At 41.5% G+C, this 17440-nt stretch overlaps 1 protein-coding gene across 1 annotated transcript in view; it reads left to right on the top strand.

Moving 5' to 3' along the window:
• The window catches only part of BLOC1S5 (biogenesis of lysosomal organelles complex 1 subunit 5), a 114323-nt gene that overhangs the window by 58895 nt on the left and 37988 nt on the right, over positions 1 to 17440 (top strand). The window lies entirely within an intron of this gene.

Genomic DNA, 17440 nt, shown 5'->3' with positions numbered 1-17440 from the left:
TGTAGCTCACACGATGATTTTCTTTTGAATAATGCTTAAGTCCTATAGAAATATTTTGTTTTTTAAGTTCTAAGTGTTTTCTGTTTTTTATAATGATTCTTTTTTGACTTCCATATGTGCTACTTTTGTTTCGTTTCCTAACTTATAGATTTTTAAATTCTATTCTCACTATTGATATCTGCTTTAATTGGATTGTGGTCAGAGATGGGTCCATATAAAGTTGATATGACAAAATTTGTTATTTTCCTTATGACCTAAATTTGATCAGTTTTTGTAAATGTTTTCTTAGTGCTTGAAAGTCTAAATATTTCCCAGCTGTTGGGTGTCTGTTAGATCAAACTTCCTAATTGTGTTTTTCAAATTGTCTTCATTTCACTGTTGCTTTTCCTTCTATTTGATCACTCAGATTCTAAGATGTGTTGAAATTTTTTTTTTTTCTTCCTGTAATTTTGTTTTTGTTTTATATATTTTGAAGCTTTGTTATTAGGAACATACAAGTTTAGAATTATCTTCCAAGTTTAGAATTGAGTTTTGTATTCATAGTCATGACCTCTATTCCTAATAATGTTTTTATTTCATTCTACATTGCTTTAAAATCTATGCTTTAACAAATATATAGGCCATACCAGCTGGTTAATATTTGTATGATATGTATTTCTTTATCCTTCTGTTGGACCTTTCTGTTATGTTTTAGATGTGCCTCTTAAAAACTGTGACTTTTCTTTCTTTTTATCTGATTATCCTTTACCTGGAGAGTTTGATCAATCTATATTTATTGAACTTACTACTATATTAGGGTTTACTTATATCATCTTATTATAATTTTGTTACACTTTTTCTGTTATCTTACTGCCCTTGTGGGTTGTTTCGGGGTTTTTTGCCTTCTTTCAGATTAAGTTGTATGTTTTTTTTCCATTTATTTTTCCTCTACTATTTTAGAAGGTAAAAAAAACCTCAATTTTTATCTTTTAGTGCTTACCAATTTAATTTGCATAGTTAGCATAAAATCTTTATTTTTCTTTCTAAACATAAGAGACTTTTGAACAAAGTCTGATTTTCCCCCGCAACTTAAAATTAGCATCTAGAATTTATTTTATCTCAGTTTAACTCCAAAAATAATTATGCAGTCAGTATTTATTTAGATTTACCTACAAGTTTACCATTTCATTATCCCTGAAAATTAGCTAGGTGGGTTGACAGTCATTTGTTCTCAGTATTTGAAATTATCCTGTTCAGATTCATTGAGCTTTTTGAATCTACAAATTTGTATCTTTCATAAATTCCAAAAATTCTCAACTTTTTTAAAAAAATATATATTTTATTGATTTTTTTATAGAGAGGAAGGGAGAGGGATAAAGAGTCAGAAACATCGATGAGAGAGAAACATCTATCAGCTGCCTCATCCAAGGTACATGCCCTTGACCGGAATTGAACCCAGGACCCTTCTTCAGTCCGCAGGCCAGTGCTCTATCCACTGAGCCAAACAGGTTAGGGCTCAACTTTTATCTCTTTGAATATTGTACTTCCTTCATTCTGTCTATTCTCTCCTTTCAGGTATCAAATTAGACTTAGGTTTTACTGCCTCACTCTGTTCTCCTTATCTCTGATTCATATTTTCTATCTATGTCTCTGTGTGAAATTTTGACCATCCCTGTAAATTCTGGATAGTTTCTTTAACTCTGTTGCTCACTTCACTCATTCTTTCTTCTCACTGTTTCTAATCTACTTAACCTATAATTTATGTTTCTACAGAGAAGATTTCTCTTTCTAGAACCACCGGTTTGTTTCTTGTGACACTGCTAACCCTGGGCCACTTCAAAGTCAATGTTCACCTTGGATTCCCGCCTTTCCCTCCCCTGTTCTTCAGCACATGCACTCTCACACACACTTAGAAGTAGTGTGAATTTCATCCTTAAACATAGTGTTGGGCCGTGAATGGCATTCCTAGAGGAGACTGTTTCCCCCTTCCCAGCTCTCCTTCAAGGAAAGAAGAGAAAATTTGGATGGTTTCCTAGTTCACTCACTGAAAGTGGTTCCCTATGGAGATCCCCCAATCCTGTTGCTCATCCACCTCAGTCCCTGTTATGAACTGAATTCTGTCCCTCAAAATGTATATGTCAGAACACTAACCCCCAATGTGACTACATTTGGAGATAGGGCCTTTAAGGGGGTAATTAAGGTTAAATGAGGTAATAAGGGTGGGGCCCTAATCTGTTAGCACTGGTGTCCTTATAAGAAGAGGAAGAGACAACAGAGTGCACTCTACACACTCGGGAAAGGTCGTATGACACAGCAAAAAGGTGGCCATCTGCAAACCAGGAAGAGAGACCTCACCAGAAATGGAATTTTCTGACACCTTGATTGTTGGACTTCTTTCCTCCAGAACTATGAGAAAATAAATATTTGTTTATGCTATGCTCTCTGTGATATTTTACTGTGGCAGACAGAGGAGACTAATACTGCCCCAGACCATGATTCTTGTCCCTGATACAGGCATAGCTCCTTAAGACGGGTCCTTCTGGCTGCAAGGAGGCAGAGATGCCTTTAGGACAATTACAAGTTCCAGAGCTAAATTACCCTATAGAATTTCACTTTTTCCTTATCTTTATTTGGTTTTAAATTTTACTCTAGCTTTTTTTGGTATTCAGCAGCTAGTGAGATTTCTCTGTATAGAAATGGCATGTTAGACAAGTATATGTTGATTTTATTATATTAATATTTCCCCCAAGAATATGACCATATTGTAGTATAAAAGATGGTAGCTTTTCTTTCAAATATTGTGCTAGATATTTTCTATTTGGTGGTTTCTTATTGCTACCTGTGAACTAATTTGATTGTTTCTATATCTTCTGTGGATCCTTTCTTTTTACTACTTGTGAGCTAATGAAAGCAAATAAGATTGCCCAAGCTCTAGCCAGTTTGGTTCAGTGTTTGAACTGTCGGCCGATCGACTGAAGGATCCTGTGTTCAATTCCGGTCAAGGGCACATACCTCGGTTGCAGGCTCAGATCCCTGCCCTGGTCAGGGCGTGTACAGGAGGCAACCAATGGATGTGTCACCTCAGTGTTTCTCGCTCTCTGTCACTCCCCCTCCTTTCCACTCTAAAAAAAATCAATGGAAAAAATATATTTGTGTAAGGATTAACAACAACAAAAACCGTTGTGACTGGTGTGGCTCAGTGGTTGAATACTGACCCATGAACCAGGAGGTCACAGTTCAATTCCTGGTCAGGGCACATGCCTGGTTTGCGAGCTCAATCCCCAGTAGAGGTTGTGCAAGAGACAGTGAATTAATGATTCTTATCATTAATGTTTCTGTCCCTCTCCCTTTCTCTCTCTGAAATCAATTAAAAAACATTTTTTTAAAAGAAAGTAAGTAAGATTACTGTAGTCTTCTAAACCTGTATAACTCTTATCTGAATACTTTATTTTGGTTTCCTTTTGTTTTCTTCTTTTTAGAATATTATTGTGATTTATGAAAATGCCCAGATCTTTATTTTGGATGTGTAGGTAGAAGTAGTAGGTATTAAACCCAAAGTACATGAAAATATGGAGGAATCACAAATGCCTCCCAGCCTCATCGGGAATTCTCTACTTTGCTCCTTTAACACATAAACTATCTATCTGAACACTTCCTTTTACTTTTAAACAGTTTTCTAATATACAGGGTGGAGCAAAATTAGGTTTACAGTTATAAGTACAACATGGAGTTTATTTTTGTATTGTCTTAATTATCTATATGAATAACTGTAAGTCTACTTTTGCCACACCCTGTGTATGTGTTTTAATACATTGGACTCTGGTTGGCATTGCAAATTAAAAGGCAGAGGGTTTTATTGCTTTGGAATTTAGCATAATGACTGCTTTTTCTTAAATTATACCCTAGGGGCTCTTTTTTGCCATGTGAAACTGTAAGTCTTTATCTCAGGAAAAAAAAATAGCAGAAAAATATTTTAAACATTAATTCAGCCAAAATATTTGAAGTTACCAATATAGAAAATATATTTTCTAATATATTATTCTTAATATTCCCAAAAGGTTTTATAATTATTTCATTCATTTTTAACTCCAATAAATGTGAATCTTAATATTATATTGACTAGTGGTCATAAAGTAAAAAGAGGATCAAAATCAGTTATCTCACTTGCACCCTGATCTTGCTATTTTCATTTTTTAATTTTAATTGCAGAAAATAGTACCTTTTTGTGCCTTGCCTGCCAATATTAGCAAAGCAATATTTTCTCTGATATACTTATATTTTGTTCTATAAACAAGAAAAAAATAATGTAGATTTTCAAATGTGATACATTCCACAGAGCAGTCCTATATAATAAAAGCCTAATATGCAAATTGTCCCCTCGGGTGGTTCGACCGAGATTTCAACCAGGAGACCAGGAATTCCACTGGGAGTTTGACCGCTTGCTATGATGTGTGCTGACCACCAGGGGGCGGTGAGGACCATGGTGGGCATGGGTGACATGGTCCTGGCAGTAGAGGCACTGCCAAGCTCCATCCAGTGGGCCCTGACAAGAGCGGGACCATGGCAGGATGGTGGAGCAGGTGAGCGGGCAGCACCAGGCCAAGGTGGGTGCCATCGGGGGCCTGATCGCCCCGCAGACGGCGACCAGCAGTGGCGGTGGGGTGTGGGGCTGCCATCTGGCTTGATTGATCACTCTGCAGGCAGGATGGTGGAGCAAGTGAGGGGGTGGCACCAGGCCAAGGCGGGATGCCAGGCAGGGCTGCGAGGCTGGGGGTGTGAGCTGGAGCCGGATCTCCGCAGGCCACCCTGAGGGACTCCACCCGTGCACAAATTTATGCCCCAGTCCTCTAGTAAATAAATAAATACACTAACATTTGATCCTCACAAAAATTCAAGATTCAAATAATCTCTGAATAGTCAAAATCAATTTAAGGTAAGTACACACAGTACTTCTGTTTGCATAACACAGCTTACAGTTTATAGTATACTTGTAAGAGCTTTATATATAACTAGAGGCCAGGTGCACAAAAATTTGTGCACTAGGGGGGGTGGAGGGGGTTCCTCAGCCCAGCCTGTGACCTCTCGCAGTCTGGGACCCCTTGGGAGATAATGACCTGCTGGCTTAGGCCTGCTCCCGGGTGGCAGAGGGCAGGCCCAATCCCTAGGTGCAGCCCCTGGTTGGGCTCAGAGCAGGGCTGATTGGGGAGTTGGGGTGCCGCCCCCTGTCATGCACAGAGCAGGGCGGATTGGGAGGTTGCGATGCCACCCTCAGTCACGCTCAGGGTAGGGCCGATTGGGGGGTTGGGGCACCGCCCCCTGTCACACTCAAGGCAGGGTCGATGGGGAAGTTGCAGCGCCACCCCCTGTCACACACACAGCAGGGCCAATCAGGGGGTTGGGGCGCTGCCCCCTGTCACTCACAGAGGAGGACCCATCAAGGGGGTTGGGGATCCGTACCCTGTCACGTACAGAGCAGGGTCGATCAGGGGGTTGAGGAGCTCCCCCCTGTCACTCACAGAGTAGGGCCTATAGGGGATTTGGGGCACCGCCCCCTGTCACACAAAGAGCAGGGCAGATCAGGGGGTTGGGGCGCCGCACCCTGTCACACTCAGGGCAGGGCCGATGGGGAGGCTATGGCTCTACCCCCGTCACACACAGAGCAGGGCCCGTGTGTGTGTGTGGGGAGGGGATGGGGCACCACACCCTGTCACACACAGAGCAGGGCCGATCAGGGGGTTGGGGTGCTGCACCCTGTCACACACAGAGCCGCAGGGCGATCAGGGGATTGGGGAGCTCCCCCTATCAGGCACAGAGCAGGGCTGATCAGGGGTTTGGGGCGCCTTCCCCTGTCACGAACAGAGCAGGGCGGATAGGGAGGTTGTGGCCCCACCCCCTGTCACACACAGAGCCGTAGGGCGATCAGGGGGTTTGATGCTGCCCCCTGTTACTCTGATCCCGGTGCCGGGAGGCCTCGCGGCTCCGCTGATCCCGGTGCTGGGAGGCATATTACCCTTTTACTATATAGGATAGAGGCCTGGTGCACTGGTGGGGCCTGGCTGGTTTGCCCTGAAGGGTGCCCTGGATCAGGGTGGGGGTCCCCACTGGGGTGCCTGGCCAGTCTGGGTGAGGGGCTGAGGGCTGTTTTCAGGCTGGTGAGTGACTGAAGCTCCCAACCGCTCCTTTTTTTTCTTTTTTTCTTTTTTATTCTGGACCAGCTTTAGTTCTGAGGCTTGGCTCCAGCTCTTAGGCCTCCGCTGCTGAAAGCAGGTGTCTGGTTTGTTTGGGTTCTATAATCGAAACACTGTTTCAACTCCAGCTCTGAGATCCCGGCTGGCTGAAAGCAGGTTTCTGGGGTTTTGTTTAGCTTCTATATTTGTAACAATGTTTCAAACTGCAAGCTCAGAGGCCGGCAGCGGCAGGCGAGGAATGTTGGAGTCCTCTGTCACTGAAGCAAGCAAGCCTCCTATTCGCTTCAAGCTGCCTGGCTGCCAGCCACCATCTTGGCTGGCAGTTAATTTGCATATTGCCCTGATTGGCCAATGGGAAGGGTAGCGGACATATGGCTAATTACCATGTTTCTTTTTTATTAGATAGGACTAGAGACCTGGTGCACAAAATTTGTGCACTTGGGAGGGGGGTTTCCCAGCCTGGCCAGTGCCCTCTCACAGTGCAGGAGCCCCATGATCGATCTCCCCAAAGAGGTAAGCCCCGTCCACCCATCCGGGGCTCCTTGATGGATTGCCCCAAAGAGGTAGGCCTGAGCCGGGGGTCTTGCCCCCAGCGTCACCGTGCGGAGCCACCGGGACCTGCCTCCGCGCCGCGCACACAGCATCAAGTGTCCGTCCACCTGCGCATGCCCACTGCGCACGCAGCCTCCTGGTGATGGCTTGTTATGGCGTGAGGGCGTGAGGGCATCACGGCGTGAGGGCATGACTACCACATAGGCTTTTATTAGTATAGATTTAATCTTATTTTATCCTTAAAACCAAGATGTGCTCACTTTATTCTTTTAGAGAAAGAGTACAATGGTAGAAATACATGGACTTTAGTGTTCTGCTTACTTAATGTTGGGTCAGTAACAAAATATTAGATAAATAGAGTAAATGATACTTTTATGTTTTAAAAAAATTCCATCAATGATACCATGAAAATCTATGGTATAGATCAGTGATGGCGAACCTTTTGAGCTTGGTGTGTCAGCATTTTGAAAAACCCTAACTTAACTCTGGTGCCGTGTCACATACAGAAATTTTTTTATATTTGCAACCATAGTAAAACAAAGACTTATATTTTTGATAAAATTATTTTATATATTTAAATGCCATTTAACAAAGAAAAATCACCCAAAAAATTGAGTTCGTGTGTCACCTCTGACACTCATGTCATAGGCTCGCCATCACTGGTATAGGTGTATCCCCAAATTTTTCTTTGCAATTATATAGGGTTGTTGTTGTTTTTTTAATAAAGAATGCTTCATGTACTATAAACAGTAAGTCAATATGTGAAATTTCAGTCTTATTAAATATTATGAATTATTAAAGGTATCTACTGCTGTTTCACAATTTACTAGGTGGTCAGGCTGTGCCACAGGATAGAGACCAGTGCGGATCAATTTGAATATTACCCTTTTATTATATGGAATAATGAAAGGATAATATGTTAATTAGACCAGACATTCTTCCAGACAAAGCTGCAGTGGGCAAGGGCCGAGTCAGAGGTAGCAGAGGCCCCTGGCCGTGGCGGAGGCAGGCAGGGGCCAGGGCCAAGGCCCTTGCACAAATTTCATGCATTGGGCTTCTAGTAGTTAATAATACTGTATTGTGTACATGAATTTTGTTAAGACAGTAGATCTTAAAAGTCTTCATCACAAAAAACATATAACTGTGAGGTGATTGCTGCTAACTTATTGTGTGATCATTTCACTATATACACATATATCAAACCATCATGCTATACAACTGAAACTAATATACTGTTTATGTCAATTATATCTCAATAAAATGGGGAGAAAAAAGTCAGTGTATGAGGTCAGCTAGATTATGTTTAAGTTTCTCTATTACTACCTAGCTCATTCTTGACTTATATGGAATTACCCATATTGCTAAAATTACAATTCTTCTTTTTGAAAATGTTTTTGAAAATTTAATACAGTGCATTCCCTTAAAATAGTTATTTGTAAAGAATTTTAAAAGAAAACCACAAGATAAACCATTTTTTTTAAAAAAACTTCATGTACTCTGAAATCTTAAGCAGCTTTTTTGGAAATTATATTTTAGGGGAAAAAATCATAAAATTACATTGAGATCATTGTCACCAAAAAATGTTTTATGTGATCAGTTGTGTATTAAATTTGTTTTAAAATTAATTATACATCAAATAAATAATTTATTAAAGTATTTTAAAAATATTAAAGCATAAATATTTAATTTTACTAAGAAAAACTTTTGACACTAAATCTGTTCTTCACTTGGAATCTAAAATGTATAGTTAAAAACCAGCAGGTGTCACTGTGATAACAGATTTTTTTTTCCCCTCTAAGCAGTTCTGTATAGATGGCTACATAGCATCTATGAACAAAGATGTATTAAGAGACAACGAACTTAAGTTGTATCACTGAACAAAAATACCAAAATGTAGGAAAGCATATATAGTATGCCTAGAGGATTAAGAGTACTTAAGAGAATTGTATTTTTTCTTAAATTTCTTCATATCTCAAAGTTTTATTAACAGTAAAAGTACAGTAAAATCCCCCTGCTGATGTTTTGGACTTTATATTGAAGTAGAGAATAGTGTACAATTCACGGGTTACAACAATGTAACCAAAATTAAATTAAGAAACAGCATTTTCAGTAAATTTTAAAATGGATTTTTAAAAACTTTTGATCCTTTCCTTCAAATTAAGGCAGAGTTATAATTTATAAATTAACCTTTAGAGACAAAAATATGGTAACTTGTAGAAAATAATAATAGGAATTAAAGAGCTAGTTGTCAGAGTATTTTTTCCCTGCCTGGTATGGAAGCCAAAGTAAAACTTAATAAAACGTTCATACATTGGAACATTATGCTGTCTCTGGATTCTATTCTGAGAGAAACAATAGCACTCCACCTTAAAGAAATTTTTAATTGAGTTGTGTACATACAATAATAAAATAGAAAAACCAAGATTATGATATTAAATAAGATACTAAAAGCCATGATATACAAAGCAAGCAGATTATGATTAAGTGAATTCCAGTAGGAACTATCTTTGAATTATAATCAAAGATTATAATAAAAATAAAACTTTAATTGAGTAGGGTTTAGAACAGTGATGGCAAACCTTTTGAGCTTGGTGTGTTAGCATTTTGAAAAACCCTAACTTCACTCTGGTGCCGTGTCACATACAGAAATTTTTTGATATTTGCAACCATAATAAAACAAAGACTTATATTTTGATATTTATTTTATATATTTAAATGCCATTTAACAAAGAAAAATCAACTAAAAAAGTTTGCGTGTCACCTCTGACACGCGTGTCGTAGGTACGCCATCCCTGGTTTAGAGAATGAAAAAGAATGGCAAAATACCTGATTTAGTTTAGTTAAATAAGCATTTAAAAATTTTTATTGATTGATTTTAGAGAGAAAGAAACATCAATATTTATTATTCCACCCATCCATGCACTCATTGGTTAGTTTTTGTATGTGCCCTGACGGGCTTGAACCCGCAACATCGGTGTATTGGGGTGACAGTCTAACCAACTGAGCTGCCCAGCCAGGGGTTCAGTTTAGTTCAATAAGCATTTATGGGGGGCCTGTGTTCCATCCACTTTACTAGTATATTCCTGGACAGATACTAGGGATCCTAACAAACACAGATGGGAATACTGGGAAATTCAAATGCTAATAGACTTCTTTGATGTTGAAAATAGAGGTAGATAAGACTGGAAATTGTAACATGCATTGGTTTGAGAGTCAGAAGTCCTGGGTTTTAGTCATGCTTCTGTCGCTAAGTATTTTTTCCCTTGTGTGTGGATTATGTGTGCCCTCCTGTTGTAGTTCAGCCTTGACTTCTCTTGGCGTGTTCATGGGTGAGGTTGGCCCTCAGCCTGGTTGACTATGAAGATCTCCCCCCAACCACAGTTTAAGAGCTGCTGTATGGGGGTTGACCCCAGGACAGGTACCTGCTGAGATCTCCCTTTGTGTTGTGTCACCTGTGGAGCTAGCTAATTGGGTGGTACTCTGGTGGTCTGAAGACAGCCTCCAGATGTGTTGGTTCTATGACTTTGGGGAGGGAATCTGGTGCAGGTCAATGTCAGATGCTGCCTATGACTGGCCCTAGGCTACCTATTAGAAGCCACAAAGGGATCCACAGTTAGTAGCTGCCTCTGCTGGGCATCAGTGTGCGTGGGAGGGGCCAAGTTCTGAACCGTGGCCAGCTGCCATCAGTACTGAGTCTGAAGCAGGTCAGCAGAAGGTCCAAGGTATGCTGAGATCTGCCGCTGCCAGGGCAGACCCTCTTCCTTCCTCGGGTTAAACCAGAGCTGTTCTGAAAACACACCTATTATTGCCCATATACAAGAAGTTGTGCAGATATTTCATTAGCAAAGAAGGTTTTTTTCTTGGAGTCGCAGGGCATTGCAGTCTGCTAATTGCAGTTATGGTGGGTCACACAGGAGTCCTGAGAGCAAAAAGAAGTAAGTTCCAGCCCTGGCCGGGTAGCTCAGTTAGTCGGAGCATCGTCTTGATATGTCAAGGTTGCAAGTTTGATCCCTAGTCAACAAATCTCTCTCTCCCTTTCTCTCTCTCTCTCTCTAAAATTAATAAATAAATAATTGTATAAAAGGGAAAAAAGGAAGTTCCTTTTTAGATGGGAAAAGGAAGTGTATGGGATGGGCTGTTACATCCATAGAGCTATGTTTTCAACAGAGTTCTTTCTATAGGGCTTTCTGATGACATACCACATGCTCCTCCCATGGCCCTCCTGATTCTTGTCTTGGTTAAAGTATCATACATGTTGACAGTACTAAATCTTGCTTGACTTAAGATTCTCATTTCAAATGCAAGTAATTTTATCTATCATAGCCTTTGACCTGGTCGACAGTGATTCATTGTTTCAAAGACTTTACACATATTGTCTCATTACATCTTCACAACAATTCTATGAAGTTGATATCATTATCATCTCCATTTTGCAGTGAAAAACCTGTGACACACAGAGGCTGAACAACTCTCCAAAATCACACAGAATGTGGCACAGCAGAAGAGTCCAGCAGAACTTGACTCCAAAGCCAAATTTCTAACCAGCCCCATAAACTGGTCTAGTTTCCATCTGGTATGAAAACAGGTCTGGAGAGGTAGAGCAAGGGCCGGCTGGTGTGCCTCCGTGGTTGAGCATAGACCTATGAACCAGGAAGTCACGGTTTGATTCCCGGTCAGGGCACATGTCTGGGTTGTGGGCTCAATCCCCAGTAGGGCCGTGCAGGAGGCAGCCAATTGATGATTCTCTCTCATCATTGATGTTTCTGTAGAGTAGAGGAAGAGGGAGGAGTTTGGGCTTTTCCTTTGAAAACCTTGGGGCCAGTGCATCTGAGTGCCCAGCAGCTACCACTGTGTGCTGTAACAGACTGCCTGTTCCTGTCACTAAATTTACACAGGAACTTAAACACATCACTTAGACAATTTTCTCAGCATTTCCAGCTTTAATAAGTTGTCATTTTTCTGTAGGTAATGAATCTATTAGAGTAAGTGGCATGATGGAAATGATCCAGGAAGGTTACTCTATAGATCCAGCTGTGTGATTGATAGAGGAAATCACTACCCTACACATGGATTTCTTAGAATGTGGCTGAAAATAGCAATTCCTAGTCTAGACAGAATAGGGATAGAGATGAAGCTCTTACTTTGGAATTTAAGATAGTGGAAATTTTTTAACATCCATATATAGATATGTCTATGTACTGTTTACATTATGACAAATACTAGCACAGCTGCAGATTTAGGTAATTGGCTCTATTGTGTTTATTTATATATATGATATACATAAATATTCATAACTGTTATCCCAAGTGACTGAATTTTTTTTCTTTTGAGAACACTAAGCACTATAAACTAGGAAAATAAAAAAGATGTTAGATATCAAAAATGTATCTTTGTCTAGATAAATTTTTTTTATATAATTTGAAAATACTATGGGGTTTTATTAAGCAGCTACCCTTATATAAGGATTTCCCATTGCCTTTCCCAGAAGACTAAATTGTTCAAGAATAAAGAATGTGTTTTATGCTGTTTTATATCCCATGCTTAGAACATGTGCTATGTATCTAAAAAGGAAAGTGCTCTCCCTGTTGTAAGGCTGGTCCTGAGTTTAACTGAGGAAGATTTGAATTGTCCTTGCTGTTTACAGTTGTTTTATAGTGATTGAGTATGCAGGTAAATACTAGATGAAGGTGTTTAATTATTTTTAGTCTAAAGCATTAGGTTCGTCTATCACCAGCTAATTTATGATATTTGCTTGTTGTCTCGGGAAAACTTTTAAGGTAAACTATATATGGTGAAAGTAGAAACTTGAAATCTTATCTCTTTGGACAAAAAAACACAGTTATTCCCAGTCAACACACTTTTTTTGTTGTTCTTACACATGTAGGTTATATGGTTAGAACTTGCAGTGAATCTCCGGATAAGAACAGTGTTGTACATAGTGATCAGGCTCTTGGCCTGCAAAGATGGGATGGCCCAGCATAGGAACAGTAGTGTGTAATGCTCTAAGCTAGTAATCAGCCACTGTATTTAATGGTTTTTTTTTTTTTTTTTTTGAGGTGTGTGCCCACAGTTTAAGCTGTGGGACCTGGACTGTATGTACCCTTCCTGATGACGCTCCAGCAGTGTGTGGCCGGGTAGGAACAGGGGTCACAGAGTCGCTTAGTTCGGAAGGGAAGAGGCTTCTAGTTTAGGCTGAATCCTCTGTCCCCAGGCTACTTCCTTCCTTCCTGTTGTTACATCAACTGTCTCAAAGCGAAGTTCTCCATCTCACTTCCAAATGAAGTCTCGCTTCTCTCTTCTCTGGTGCTGAGGAGATGAGTGAGTTATGCACTCTAAACCAGATCATCTAGTTATACTAGTATTTTATTTTGTGGCTATTTCTATGATGTAACCCCTAAATCTTCAGTGAAACCTTGTTCAAATGCTCCAACCTGATCTCAGCTGTGTGGCGGGAATTAAGGAAGGAGCTGTTTATGTATTTCCATTTTTGCACAAGGATGAAAAGATAAAAATGTAGAGATTGTGCAAGACCATTAACTTATTCTACAAATGTGTTAAAACTGCCACCGAAACCCAAGATGCCCACCCAGGCTCCACATTTACCTGTTAGCTACTGCTCAGTTTACCCGCTCACGTTGATAGCCCAATGCCTGGAAGAGCTACAGATACTTGCTGCTGTCTCCACTCACCTTCCCTTGTATCTCCCTTGAGCCCTTTCCTCCACTGACAGCCCCCTGTTCAGTCACCAGCAGCCTCCACGGAGCCGAATCCATGACTGATCCTGAGTTCATGTTGGTCTGTCTCAGCAGCTGACACGGTGGAGTACTCCCTCCTTCTAGAAGTAGTTTCTTCATGTGACTTTCTGATTGGATATTCCTGATTTGCCTTTTACCTCCCTGGGTTTTCCTCTTCTTTCCAGCCTCTCATTTTGATGTGCTTCGGGGTCAGACCTCCAGTTTAGCCTCTTTCCTGCAGCCAGTCCCTGACGTTAACTGTCAGCTCCCCAGTCTGCACATTCAGCCCTGACTTTCCCCTCTCACTCTCCATTGTTTGATTAGCATCTCCACTTAGATAGGTTTAAAAAGGTAACTTCAGTGTCGAAACAGAACTCTTGATGCCCCTCCCAAACCTGCCCCTGCCTCAGGCTTCCCCACCTCAGCGTACAGCACTGCTACTAATTCAGCTGCTTGGGTCACATTCTAGGCACCCTGCTCATCTTCTGTCGCACCCACATCCAGCCCAGCAGTTGGCCAAGTGGATGCTGCCTTCCTAATATATCCTGAATCGAATCACTGCTTCAGCTTGTCTAATTACTGCTTCTTAACCAGTCTCCTTGCTTTCATTCTTGACATGACCCTGATCCACTTTCCATGCAGCAGCCATGTCTCTTTCAGAAAATATGCATCAGCGCATGTCATTCACCTGCTTAGAGCCCTCTAACGACCCCTCTCCCACTCAGTAAAATCCGTACTCCCTGGCATGGCCTGGGAGGTCCGTCTATGTCACATTTTACCTCCCACCCCTGTGGACCTTGCTTAGATTCATTAAGCTGATCTTCAACATATCCAGGCCCATTCCTACCCAGAGCCTCTGACGGACATGCTCCTCCCCCAGCTCCTCCAAGGACTCCGCCATCACTTTCTTTAGCTCTCAGTTCAGATGTCCCCTCGGAGAGTCCTTCCCTGACCTCTCAGTCTAAACAGCACTCTCGCATTTGTATCTAATGGTTCCCCAACTAGAATGTAAACTCCATGAGGGAAGGAACCTAGTCTGTCTTATCCATTCTGTATTCCTAATGCCTAGTATGTGAGAGTTATTGATTGACTGGATGGATGGAGGGACAAATGGATGGACAGATGGGTAGATGGGTAGATGTGCTATAGTCTAGCACTCTTTTCATCTGGATTTTGTCACATCTGACTTTTTGAAATTGTAATATGAAAAATTGAGGTATTTCTAAATAGCTATATTCTACATTTGGTAGTGGATTTTTAAAAGCATTTAAATCCTGGCTGGTATTACTCAGTGGTTAGAGTGGTGGCCCACATACAAAAGAGTTGCAGTTTGATTCCCAGGCAAGGGCACACACCAGGGTTATAGGTTTGATCACACTCTCACATCAGTCTCTCTCTCTCTCTCTCTCTCTCTCTCTCTCTCCCCCCCTCTTTTTCCCCCTTCCTTCCACTCTCTAAAAATCAATGGAAAAAAATATCCTCTCGTGAGGATTAACAAAAAAATAAAAATAAAATAAAAAGCATTTAAAGATAATACATCCTTAAATGTTTGAATGACAGTGCTAGGCATAGATATTCCATGGAAATGGTTTCCTCTTAATTAAAGTACTAGAGGCCCGGTGCATGACATTCTTGCACTCAGGGTGGACCCTCAGCCCGGCTTGTGCCCTCTCACAATCCGGGAGCCCTCAGGGGATGTCTGACTGATGGCTTAGGCCCGCTCCCTGCAGGCCTAAGCCATCAGTCGGACATCCTTAGTGCTGCCACCGAGGCGGGAGAGGCTCCCACCACCTCCGCTGTGCTCGCCAGCCGTGAGCCTGGCTCAGGGCTTCTGGCTAAGCAGCGCTCCCCTTGTGGGAGTGCACTGACCACCAGGGGCCAGCCCCTGCATTGAGTGTCTGCTCCCTGGTGGTCAGTGTGCATCATAGCAACCGGTCATTCCGCCGTTCGGTCGATTTGCATATTACCCTTTTATTATATAGGATCATATAGTAACAGCATACTCTCCAGGGAAAAATAAAACCTCCCTAAAGCAGCAACTATAGAAAATTAATTTTAAATCATGATAGAGACTCTATCATGATTTAAAAAAAAAATTTGGAACATTTCATTATATAGACAGACTATTCAAATAATAATCTATATTTATAAAAGCCCAGCAACCATTATGATGGAATAACTGGAACAACTGGTCGCTATGATGCACACTGACCACCAGGGAGCAGATGCTCAATGCAGGCACTGCCCCCTGGTGGTCAGTGCACTCCCACAGTGGGAATGCCATTCAGCCAGAAGCTGAGCTCATGGCTGGTGAGCGCAGCGGTGGTGGTGGGAGCCTCTCCTGCCTCCACAGCAGCACTAAAGAGCAGCGAGCCAAGCAGTAAGGAGCGAGCAGGTGGGCAGTACGGAGTGAGCAGGTGGGTGGTTAGGAGTGAGCAGGAGGGGTCCCAGATTGTGAGAGGGCGCATGCCAGGCTGAGGGACGCTCCCCTCCCCACGCCCCCCCCCCTCCAGTGCACAAATTTTGTGTACTGGGCCTATAGTCTCTAATAAGAAGAGATGTGACCACTGTATGCTCCTGGATTGTGAGAGGGCGCAAGCCAGGCTGAGGGTCCACCCTGAGTGCAAGAATGTCATGCACCGGGCCTCTAGTACTTAAATTAAGAGGAAACCATTTCCATGGAATATCTATGCCTAGCACTGTCATTCAAACATTTAAGGATGTATTATCTTTAAATGCTTTTTATTTTATTTTTATTTTTTTGTTAATCCTCACAAGGGGATATTTTTCCCATTGATTTTTAGAGAGAGTGGAAGGAAGGGGGAAAAAGAGGAGGGGAGAGGGAGAGAGAGAGAGAGAGAGAGAGAGAGAGAGAGAGAGAGAGAGAGAGAGAAAGAGAGAGGGAGAGAGAGAGAGAGACTGATGTGAGAGTGTGATCAAACCTATAACCCAGGTGTGTGCCCTTGCTTGGGAATCAAACTGCAACTCTTTTGTATGTGGGCCACCACTCTAACCACTGAATAATACCATCCAGGATTTAAATGCTTTTAAAAATCCACTACCAAATGTAGAGGAGTTCAAATTCCACCTCTTGTGCCAGTAAACTAGGTGACTATGGGCAAGTTACTTACCTCTCTGTGCCTCAGCTTCCTCATCTGTAAAACAAAGGTGGTAAAAGTAACAAAACATACCTTATAAGTTTGTTTTGAGGATTAAATGAGTTACCTTATATAATATTTTAAAACATAGCCTGATATATGCGCTATACTTAATGTTTGCTTTTATGAGAATTTTATCACCATCATCATTGATTCTAGGTGCCCATTTGGGAATTCACTCTTTATAAGCCATCCGTAAAAGGTTGACAGGTCATGACCATAAGTAGTTTAAACTTCTTGAAATGAAGTCCAAAGTGGTTCCCCTTGGAGCACGTAGGTGGGTTAGACTGCTTTCTATGGTCTTAAAATACACATTAAAGCCAAGGAAGCACTAGTTTTGTAAATCCTTAGCTGGCACACCCATCCAGCTGGTACCACAAATGATGTCACGGTTCAGGAAGATCAGCTAATATATTCCATGGAACCAAAGGCACTTCTCAGGATAGAATGTGTCTTACTTCTAGTTCCCAGGCTGGCCTTTGATTCAGACCCAAATTGGAGGAAAATCTAGCCTCGCAAATAGGTCTCTGCTGAACCCAACTTGATAATTTACCAAAGTTATTTATTACCACATTTAGTAATTTGGGTGAAATTTCTCATTTTTCAAAACATGTTTTCCTTACACCCTTTTGAAAGAATGTTATTGGTATGTGGGTTGGTTGTCTGGAGCCAGCCTCTTATCTAGAGACCAGATGCAAAAGTCTGAGTTCAGCGAAGTGGCTTAGACTGCGTGCTTCTGTTTTGTTTTGTTTAATAAGCATGCACGAGTCTCGTTAAAACACAGTGCTACCCCCATCCAGGAACAATGCTGCACATATCATTTCCTGAA

This window comes from Myotis nattereri (assembly GCF_964212035.1).
Source record: "Myotis nattereri genome assembly, chromosome: 3".
Taxonomy (NCBI): Eukaryota; Metazoa; Chordata; class Mammalia; order Chiroptera; family Vespertilionidae; genus Myotis; species Myotis nattereri.
Note: the sequence above shows the minus strand (reverse complement) of the source record. Positions and strands in the feature narration are given on the sequence as shown.